The sequence below is a fragment of the Rhinopithecus roxellana genome, chromosome 4, assembly GCF_007565055.1.
Source record: "Rhinopithecus roxellana isolate Shanxi Qingling chromosome 4, ASM756505v1, whole genome shotgun sequence".
NCBI lineage: Eukaryota > Metazoa > Chordata > Mammalia > Primates > Cercopithecidae > Rhinopithecus > Rhinopithecus roxellana.
In genome coordinates, this window is record NC_044552.1 from 86,321,606 (window position 1) to 86,332,212 (window position 10,607).

The window sequence follows — 10,607 nt, forward strand, 5'->3', positions numbered from 1 at the left end:
TTATTTGTCTTGCTTACTCTGGGTTAGTTATTACCAGTTTTCTGGTAAGGAAGAACTAGAGGTAGATATCAGAACTTACTAAATATACCACAGGTCATTGTTTAGTGGCTACTATTTTCACAGGGGTATGTGAAAAATGTAACTCCTTCCCTTTACTTGCATATCAATTTGAGCTCACTTAGCCCTCTTTCTGCTAGATAGTAGGAAACTTTATCTAGATAATTCCAGGTGAACCTAGACATCATCCAATGTTTCACCAAGTTTTTTTTTTTTTTTTTTTTTTTTTTTTTTTTTTTTTTTTTGAATTCCAGTTTTCCTGTCCTCCTCTTCATGAAAGCATCTAAGATCTCCAGCTTTGGAATAACTATTAATCCATGCTGGCACCTGTCCAGATGCCTGTGTTTGCCTGTCTGAGCTTTGCTCCTGGTGACATGAGCTTTCCAGATCTGCAGATTGCTTCTTAGCTAATATCAGGCTCCTTTGCTGTTTTGCTTGCCACTTTAAGATGGGACTGCAGAAGACTCCCTGGGTTATAAGCCCGCTGGCCAGGCTCCCCTGCAACCATTCTGTCCCCACTTTACCATGGAGGTAGGAGAAACTTTGGCAAGGTTGCCACCCTTACAGTCTGGCCAGGCAGTCTGCACACTTCTACTCTGGCACTCCTCTAAATCTGTCTTTCACTAGAGCTCTGCCTGGGGCACTGCCTGGTGCCCTCCCTCTTCTAGGCCCTAAGGGTCTTTAGCTAGTTTCGGGGTGGAAGGTGGTGATAAAAAATTTCCGTGTTATCACATTTTCCTTCAAATATTACTATTATAGACTGTGCTTTCAAAATGAAAATCTGATAATTTTATGTCTTGCTTGCCCCCTGATTCTGCACACTTTGGGGGTGATGGAAGACTTATATTTAGTTCTGTCAGGTAGTAAGAAAAAACACAGTACTATGAAGAGAAGCAGCTTTTCTTGACAATGTGCATAGTCATTCTTGAGAATTCTGCTGTTGTCTTCATAAAGTTCTGGGGTTAGTAATGCCTCCAGGTGTCTTTGCAGGTAAATATATCTGCTAGGTTTCCTTTCAGATGCAGCTTTTTTTTTATTTTTTTTTATTTTTTATTTTTATTATACTTTAAGTTCTAGGGTACATGTGCATAACGTGCAGGTTTGTTACATATGTATACTTATGCCATGTTGGTGTGCTGCACCCATCAACTCATCAGCACCCATCAATTCATCATTTATATCATGTATAACTCCCCAATGCAATCCCTCCCTCCTCCCCCCTCCCCCCTCCCCATGATAGGCCCCAGTGCATGATGTTCCCCTTCCCGAGTCCAAGTGGTCTCATTGTTCAGTTCCCACCTATGAGTGAGAACATGCAATGTTTGGTTTTCTGTTCTTGTGATAGTTTGCTAAGAATGATGGTTTCCAGCTGCATCCATGTCCCTACAAAGGACGCAAACTCATCCTTTTTTATGGCTGCATAGTATTCCATGGTGTATATGTACCACATTTTCTTAATCCAGTCTGTCACAGATGGACATTTGGGTTGATTCCAAGTCTTTGCTATTGTGAATAGTGCCGCAATAAACATACGTGTACATGTGTCTTTGTAGTAGAATAATTTATAATCCTTTGGGTATATACCCAGTAGTGGGATGGCTGGGTCATATGGTACATCTAGTTCTAGATCCTTGAGGAATTGCCATACTGTTTTCCATAATGGTTGAACTAGTTTACAATCCCACCAACAGTGTAAAAGTGTTCCTATTTCTCCACATCCTCTCCAACACCTGTTGTTTCCTGACTTCTTATGCTTAGGGCTGGTAAAGCTGGTAAGAACTATTCTTTAGTTAGAATTCCATCTAACAGTTTGTCTATGTCTAGAGTAGTAACAGCTGCTTGTGTGAAGAGAGCAAAGAATTACAGAAGAGGAATTATGTTAACATTTTACTTCAGAGACAGGTTTAATTTATTTTACTACATGTGCCTCTTTAGATATGGAGCCGATAGTAATTTATTGCTGCAAGAATGACCACTTCATTGGAAACTTGTTAAGGAAAATGACTGTGTATTAAACATCACCTTAGTCCTTACTTGTAGAAGAGCGCATAATAGTCCCTTACATTTTATTGAATGAGTAGAATTTCAGGCTACAATGTACCAACTTGCCCTCTAAGTTTTGCCAGGTAATGTTGGTATATTTTTCAAACACATTTCTTAGGACTGTCAAAAAAAAAAAAAAAAAAAAAGCAGAGACAGAAATTAAAGTGGTGAAGGGAAATTTTATTCAGGACTATTGCAATAGGGGAAGAGAGACACCCATATAGAACTGTGCTTCATTCTAAATACATCAGGGATAAGTAGGGATTTATAGCCGAAGAGCAGGGATCAGAAAATTTTTAAGAAGAGATATCAAGTCTGGGGGAAATTCTGGCAGAACCAACCTAACAGGATTCCTGCTGAAAACAGGCCAGGGTGATCAGCTAACAGGAGTGGGCAGAGAAAAATTTTGATCAGATATTGATGATCAGATATCAAGGATGAATAATTCTTGCTAAAGTGTATTGGCAGTATTATTTGCTAAAACTGGGTTTTATAATGATGTGCACAGACAGGCCCAGGAGAAAGTTCAGAAGCCTGACTAAAGTTTGGCCAAGCAAAGAAATGTTGTTAGAATACAGTCCCACAAGAAGCCAAATGACAAAATAAATAAATAAATAAATAAAATAAACAACAGAAGAAGAGCTTTTGGCAAGTAAGTTTGAGAAATAGCTGAATATCACATGCACCTTTGAGAGTGTATTTTAAATAACATTATACCAAAATGTCTTCATTTGTTCTTTCTGTATCTACTCTATTAATATGCTGCTTTCTTCTTTTTCTCATTTATTAAACATTAGGATTTAATATACTAACTTCTATTATTAATAACTGATCATCATGACAGTCATGATTAATAAAATATTTCATTACATAAGAATGGCATTGAGGCAATATGGAAAAAAAGGTAGGTTTTGTTTATCTGTAGATACTTCAGTTGTACTGGCTCTTGATATTTTTAGTAAGAGTTTTCATGTGAGAAAGTACTCAAATTTGAAAAAAACACTTTATAAATCCAAAGACTTAGAAGGAGATTCTAATGCATAATACAAATGCCAACAATTAAGCAATCTGAAGAATTTTCTTACTGACCTTCTTTTTTTATTTAAAGTTTTGTATAAAAATTAGTCTTCCTGATTCTTCATGGCTGTGCTTGATTGCATAAAGTTGCTTTTACCTGGCCATCTTTTAACATTTTATTTTTTATTTGGAGGCGCTAAGTTAAAGGAAGGAAGCTGTCACAAATTGCTAAAAATAATACATTGAACTGTAAATATGAATCATTTAGATTACAGTATATTTATTTATATACCACCTTATTTCTGAAATAATTTGAAGAAGCTTATTACTTTATGTACAGAATTTTTTTTATGAAGACCATAATGAGTACAGTGAACACAGCTGTAATTACTATTCCAGCCCTGAAAGCCACTGTGGTGAAGTCATGGAATTGTGATCTCTTCTAAGCTTATAATTGTGAGTGAACATATGTACAAGTTTATATTACTGCAGTGGGATCCTCAGAAAGAATCACATTCTGGAAACATTTAAGACAAAATGAGCCTTTCTGATCTGCTAATAAAGTAAACAATCTTGATTCAAAAAGAATAAATCATGTGTTAGGGACAAAAATGTCAAGTTCTTTGTGTGAGATCACAGCTCAGTGCTGTCTTCAAAATAAAAGTGATGCAGTTGTTTTTACTGTTTTAATATACATAATTCACATTCCAAAAATGTCTCCTCAGGCTAACTCAGTATCACTTTAAGGTTTTTTTTTTTTTTTTTTTTTTTTTTTTTTTTTTTTAAGTTTATACTTGACCTGAATCTTGTCTCTCAAGCAGATAGGACATGTTCTCTGGAATAATTGGCACATTAATAATTAGCCATCCCTGGGGCACAGGGAGGAAAGAAAACATTTCAGGGCTATTAGACACCAAACACCACCTTCAAATGGGGCTGTGCCTAGTGAGAAAGGGGGATGGCCATCCAAATGTCTTCACTTGGAGATACTGCAACGAGGCTTCCCCTTGCAATGATTCTTCATGCAGCCCACATTTTTCTGTGAGAAGTGGCAAGACAGAAGTGAAAGCTGTGAATTGACCTGCCTGCTCAGTAAGCCAAGCTTATAAAAGAAAAAAAATTGCTCAAGTTTTCTGACCTTGTCACCTTGTTTAAGAGACTGAAAGAACCTGGCCTTTTCTTCTACCGTTTTGTCTGCAACTTGGCATGAATAGTGATTTGGAACAGAGTTAAAATTTCTTTTGGTGTTAGACTTATCCAGGGAAAAATATATCCAAGGATATATAATTCTCAACTTCCAAGAAAAAAATCCAAAATGCAGCGAGTAATGCATTTTAAAGCAAACATGGAAGTATAATTTGTGTTAAATTGTTAGAGTTTTAAAACATTAAAATTCATTTATTAAAATAACTTGCATTTTACATGCATTGTAGAAAACCTGAAAACTCTAGAAAAATATAAAGTAAAACAAAAGCATCTATATTTTTGTTATCCAAAAATGCCCTTTAATCTTTTAGTGTTTTTCCTAAATATATATAATAACAGGCACTGCATTTAAGCATAATTTTTATACATTCAATAGTTTTGTCTATGGCCATGATAATCTTAGAATATCCGAAAGAGCCAGCATAATCTGTAAAGTTGCTGAGTGTCTATTATATTATAGAATAAATGACATCATGAAATATATTGGCTCAGGTGATATCTGCATTATTTAAAACTCCTTCGAACAACCATATGATTGAGTTTGGAAGCTGATTCCCCCTCAGTCCAACCTTCAGGTAAGGCCTCAGCCTTGGCCAGCTGCTTGACTGTAACCTTATGAAAGACCTGCAAGCTGGAGGCATCCAGCTAAGCCACATCTGAATTCTCAACACACAGAAACAGTGACATAATGTTTGCCATTTTCAACCACTGAGCTTTGAAATAATTTGTTATGGAACAATAGGTAATTAGGATATAGCAGAAAATAATTAAATGCACTTTGGTCATTACACAAGCTCTGCCATTCAGTTTACTACAATGTTCATCAAATCACTTAACCTCTCTGGTTCATAGATTGCTTACTTGTGGGATTTGGCCAGATTAGTGTTTCTCAAACTTCAGTCATTTATTCATTAATATTTTCTATACCTACTTGCAAACTGTAGTGTTATTTACTGAATTCTTCAAGTTTTATTGTGATGCAAAAATTACTTGAAGCTAATTGGGCCATTCAGCAAACATTTCTTTGGTAAATATTGGTAGTCTTCTAGTAGTTACATGTTGGTGAAGGATATTTTCCTCTTTCTAACAACTTGTTTTTATCAGATGATATATTACAGTGAGTGAAAGTCTCAGACTAAATTCTGTCAAATGTACAAACATTTACTGTATTTCACCGAAACTAAGATATCATCTACTTCAAGATACACAGTAATATTATGGAACAGCAAGGGTGAAAGAAACACTGCTGATCATAATTACAAAATATAAGACATATCCAATTCCAGATATGTTAAAATGTGAGAAAAAAGTGTGTGCTTTAAGATTAAAGAAATAAGATATTAGCAACTAAGCACCAAAATATGTCATCATCCATTCTATTCAGTACTTTTGAAGTTACACTTTTGACCTAAGGACATGAGCCCTAGCAAGAAAGTTTACTCCAAGAGGGATATCCCATGGTTGTGATGCCAGAAACAGCAATCTTTGTAATAAGATCACGCTATGGGGTTCTCCATGCAGTGGAAGAATGGAGGAAGAATTGGTACTCATTTTAAGTGCTCCTGATCTTGTGTGCTACACTTGGCTTCTCAGGGTTTATGCAAGGGTGGTGGGGTTTGCACAGTATTCTCAACTCACCTATTTTAAAGAACACCCATTTAAGCCAATAAAGATTATTTCTAACATACCTTACGCTAATTAGCAAAGCCTTTGGTAGAGCTTTGATTATGGACATGCTAACTTTTAAATGTAGTTCTCCTTAGATGTTGAGTCCTGATTAGTACTTCAAATATTAATTAATCATTCCTGATATGTAGATTAGAAAAAAGTACTTCAAAATACACATCCTGCTGTTTATAATGAAGCATTATTTATTTATTTATTTATTTATTTATTTATTTATTTATTTTATTTTTTTAAATTATACTTTAAGTTCTAGGGTACATGTGCATACCGTGCAGGTTTGTTACATATGTATACTTGTGCCATGTTGGTGTGCTGCACCCATCAACTCGTCAGCACCCATCAATTCATCATTTATATCAGGTATAACTCCCAATGCAATCCCTCCCCCCTCCCCACTCCTCATGATAGGCCCCGATGTGTGATGTTCCCCTTCCCGAGTCCAAGTGATGTCATTGTTCAGTTCCCACCTATGAGTGAGAACATGTGGTGTTTGGTTCTCTGTTCTTGTGATAGTTTGCTAAGAATGATGGTTTCCAGCTGCATCCATGTCCCTATAAAGGACACAAACTCATCCTTTTTTATGGCTGCATAATATTCTGTGGTGTATATGTGCCACATTTTCTTAATCCAGTCTGTCACAGATGGACATTTGGGTTGATTCCAAGTCTTTGCTATTGTGAATAGTGCCGCAATAAACATACGTGTGCATGTGTCTTTATAGCAGCATGATTTATAATCCTTTGGGTATATACCCAGTAGTGGGATGGCTGGGTCATATGGTACATCTAGTTCTAGATCCTTGAGGAATTGCCATACTGTTTTCCATAATGGTTGAACTAGTTTACAATCCCACCAACAGTGTAAAAGTGTTCCTATTTCTCCACATCCTCTCCAGCACCTGTTGTTTCCTGACTTTTTAATGATTGCCATTCTAACTGGTATGAGATGGTATCTCATTGTGGTTTTGATTTGCATTTCTCTGATGGCCAGTGATGCTGAGCATTTTTTCATGTGTCTGTTGGCTGTATGAATGTCTTCTTTTGAGAAATGTCTGTTCATATCCTTTGCCCACTTTTTGATGGGGTTGTTTGTTTTTTTCTTGTAAATTTGTTGGAGTTCTTTGTAGATTCTGGATATTAGCCCTTTGTCAGATGCAGATGACATGACTGTATATTTAGAAAACCCCATCATCTCAGCCCAAAATCTCCTTAAGCTGATAAGCAACTTCAGCAAAGTCTCAGGATACAAAATTAATGTGCAAAAATCACAAGCATTCTTATACACCAGTAACAGACAAACAGAGAGCCAAATCATGAATGAACTTCCATTCACAATTGCTTCAAAGAGAATAAAATACCTAGGAATCCAACTTACAAGGGATGTAAAGGACCTCTTCAAGGAGAACTACAAACCACTGCTCAGTGAAATAAAAGAGGACACTAACAAATGGAAGAACATACCATGCTCATGGATAGGAAGAATCAATATCGTGAAAATGGCCATACTGCCCAAGGTTATTTATAGATTCAATGCCATCCCCATCAAGCTACCAATGAGTTTCTTCACAGAATTGGAAAAAACTGCTTTAAAGTTCATATGGAACCAAAAAAGAGCCCGCATTGCCAAGACGATCCTAAGTCGTAAGAGCAAAGCTGGAGGCATCACGCTACCTGACTTCAAACTATACTACAAGGCTACAGTAACCAAAACAGCATGGTACTGGTACCGAAACAGAGATATAGACCAATGGAACAGAACAGAGTCCTCAGAAATAATACCACACATCTACAGCCATCTGATCTTTGACAAACCTGAGAGAAACAAGAAATGGGGAAAGGATTCCCTATTTAATAAATGGTGCTGGGAAAATTGGCTAGCCATAAGTAGAAAGCTGAAACTGGATCCTTTCCTTACTCCTTATACGAAAATTAATTCAAGATGGATTAGAGACTTAAATGTTAGACCTAATACCATAAAAACCCTAGAAGAAAACCTAGGTAGTACCATACAGGACATAGGCATGGGCAAGGACTTCATGTCTAAAACACCAAAAGCAATGGCAGCAAAAGCAAAAATGGACAAATGGGATCTAATTAAACTAAAGAGCTTCTGCACAGCAAAAGAAACTACCATCAGAGTGATCAGGCAACCTACAGAATGGGAGAAAATTTTTGCAATCTACTCATATAATGAAGCATTTTAAACTAAACGATCACATCTAGTATAAAAACACTTATTTTTTTCCAAAGCACATTCATGTAGTTAGGAAACTATGAGCTACTACTGTAAATGGGAAGTGAGCAATAGTGCTATAAATATAGAAGACACCTGTGAAAAGGAACACATACATCAAAACAATGCTTGGTGCCATTGCCTAGTTTAGGTTCTAAACTTGAGGCCAGCTCTCCCTTTGTTAAAGAAGATTAGTAATTGAGGTTTGTTTCCTTGAATCAATCAGGGGAAAAAAAAAAAAAACAGTGTTACTCCAAATTATTTAATGCTCTGTACATGTACCACCAGGGTCTGGGTCCCATACTTTGTGAAAAACTAGCTTATGTGATTTCAATGTCTCTGACAGGTCTAATATTCTTTGAGATACAATTTTTCTTGTGCTTCTTTTGTAAAGCTGTGGGTGGAAATGCATGTCATTTCAGAAAATAGTGCATAGGTCATTGGCATCTTACACAGATTTGTTGCTGTGAATCCTTGAACCGGGAAAGTATTTGTTTTTCTAATTAGCTCATTAATAAATGAGAACATTATAAACAATTGTGTATTTTTTCCTGATGGTGCTCATATTATGCACTTATCATATTAAAGACTTTTAGGCAATATTAAAATGTAGACTCAAGCCTTCTTGTTTTAGAATCAATAACAACAATACAACAACAAATAACTTATTTGTCTGAAAGGCACCAGGCTTTGATAAGCATTTTCCACCCCCGCATTCTACCTGTCAGTGATGATACTGCAGTATCTGGTATGATTTGATTTTTGGTACTACTTTGTCCTTATTTCTGGATATGGAGCTTACATTCTTCACTGGATAAGTACTTCCAAGTGGACCTTACGAAGCAATCACAATGTCAGATAAGCTAAAAAAGCCCATTCTGATAACCAATAGTTTGGTTTTCTATCTTCTTGGAGACATTCTTTGGCAGGGTGTCTGCATTCTTTCTAACTTATTACAGAAGAGAACCATTCTCTAAGTAACTCTTACAGGAAAAATGAGAAAAAATGTTTTATGAGTTCCAAGAGTGAAATAAGTTCTGGAATCAGTCACCTGTGAACAAATGTTACCCATACATTTCTAATGGTGGGATAGGGAGTTCAGGGACAAATGCTTGACCATTTCTTATGTTTTTCCTCATTTGTTTTAAAGCTTATCCTTAACTACATGTTTTATTAGCCTGACTAAAAGTTTGAGAGGGATACCTATTTTAATTCTTTTTTAAAATTCTCTATCCGTCTAGCTGAATTTCTTTTATACACTTTGACCAAGAACTTAGAAGGTCAAGTATTAGTATCTGTATTACAGAGCTTATCAGTTGGTATCTCTTGCCAAAACTTCTGATCTCCAATAGTCTTATATTTTATTTTAATATTAACTTTAATATTTCATTGAACTTGAAAACTTCTGATATTTAATATCAAAACTAGTTTTTTTGCTTATATTAAATATTATAGTAATCATCCCACAAGTGGTTTTTTCTAGTACCCTAACAATATTAATAACTAAAGGTGTGTTGTATTATAGACAAGATTTAAGAGCACAATTACAACTGAAAGTAAATTAGCAATTACTTGTTGAAAGTGTCTTTAAGGCTGTTCTGACTCCCTAGTATCACTTATTCACTTCTGTTTATTGATTTTTCTGTGCTTCCAAACTTTTCTTCCATCTATCAATATTTAAATATGCTATGTCTCACTCTCATGGGGGCTAATATTATAGTTTAACCATCTGCAAGGTATTTGTTATTGACAGCTAACAGCTACTATTTTCCTCAAAGGCAACAATGCTAATTGACAACTGTCTTTTATCCAAGCCAGAGCAGTGACTGACAGTGACAGTTTCGGCACTGAGATAGGAAAGTGACAAAAAGCTTTCTGTTATAATTTGTATTTTTTTTTTTTTTTGATGTGCATCAAAACACACCATGCAGATAGCTATCTATGGCATAGATTTCTATCTAAAGAAGAATATAACTTTCATTATAGTTATACTTTTGGTTCACTCTGCTAACAAAGTTTTTCCTTTCAAAAGAATATGCTTCTCACTGAGGTATAAATATGCCAAGTCTGACATTTAAAATCTAAAACATTCTGTTTTATCTGAGACAAATAAAGCTTTGGAAAAATTTATCTGATGGAAAATAACTGGACTGTTTTTTTTCATGGTGCCCAAATATATTTTTCTTTAAACATGTCTCAGCTAATTTTGCAGTATTAGAAAAATCAACATTTATTTAGAAGAACATATAGGCTATTAAAACCAGTCATGACAGGAATGATAATCTTGAAAGTTGATATGCATATCCATTCCAGTGGCTTTAATGCTGCCACAAATGTTTGATTTTTGCAATCCATGTGATTTGTTT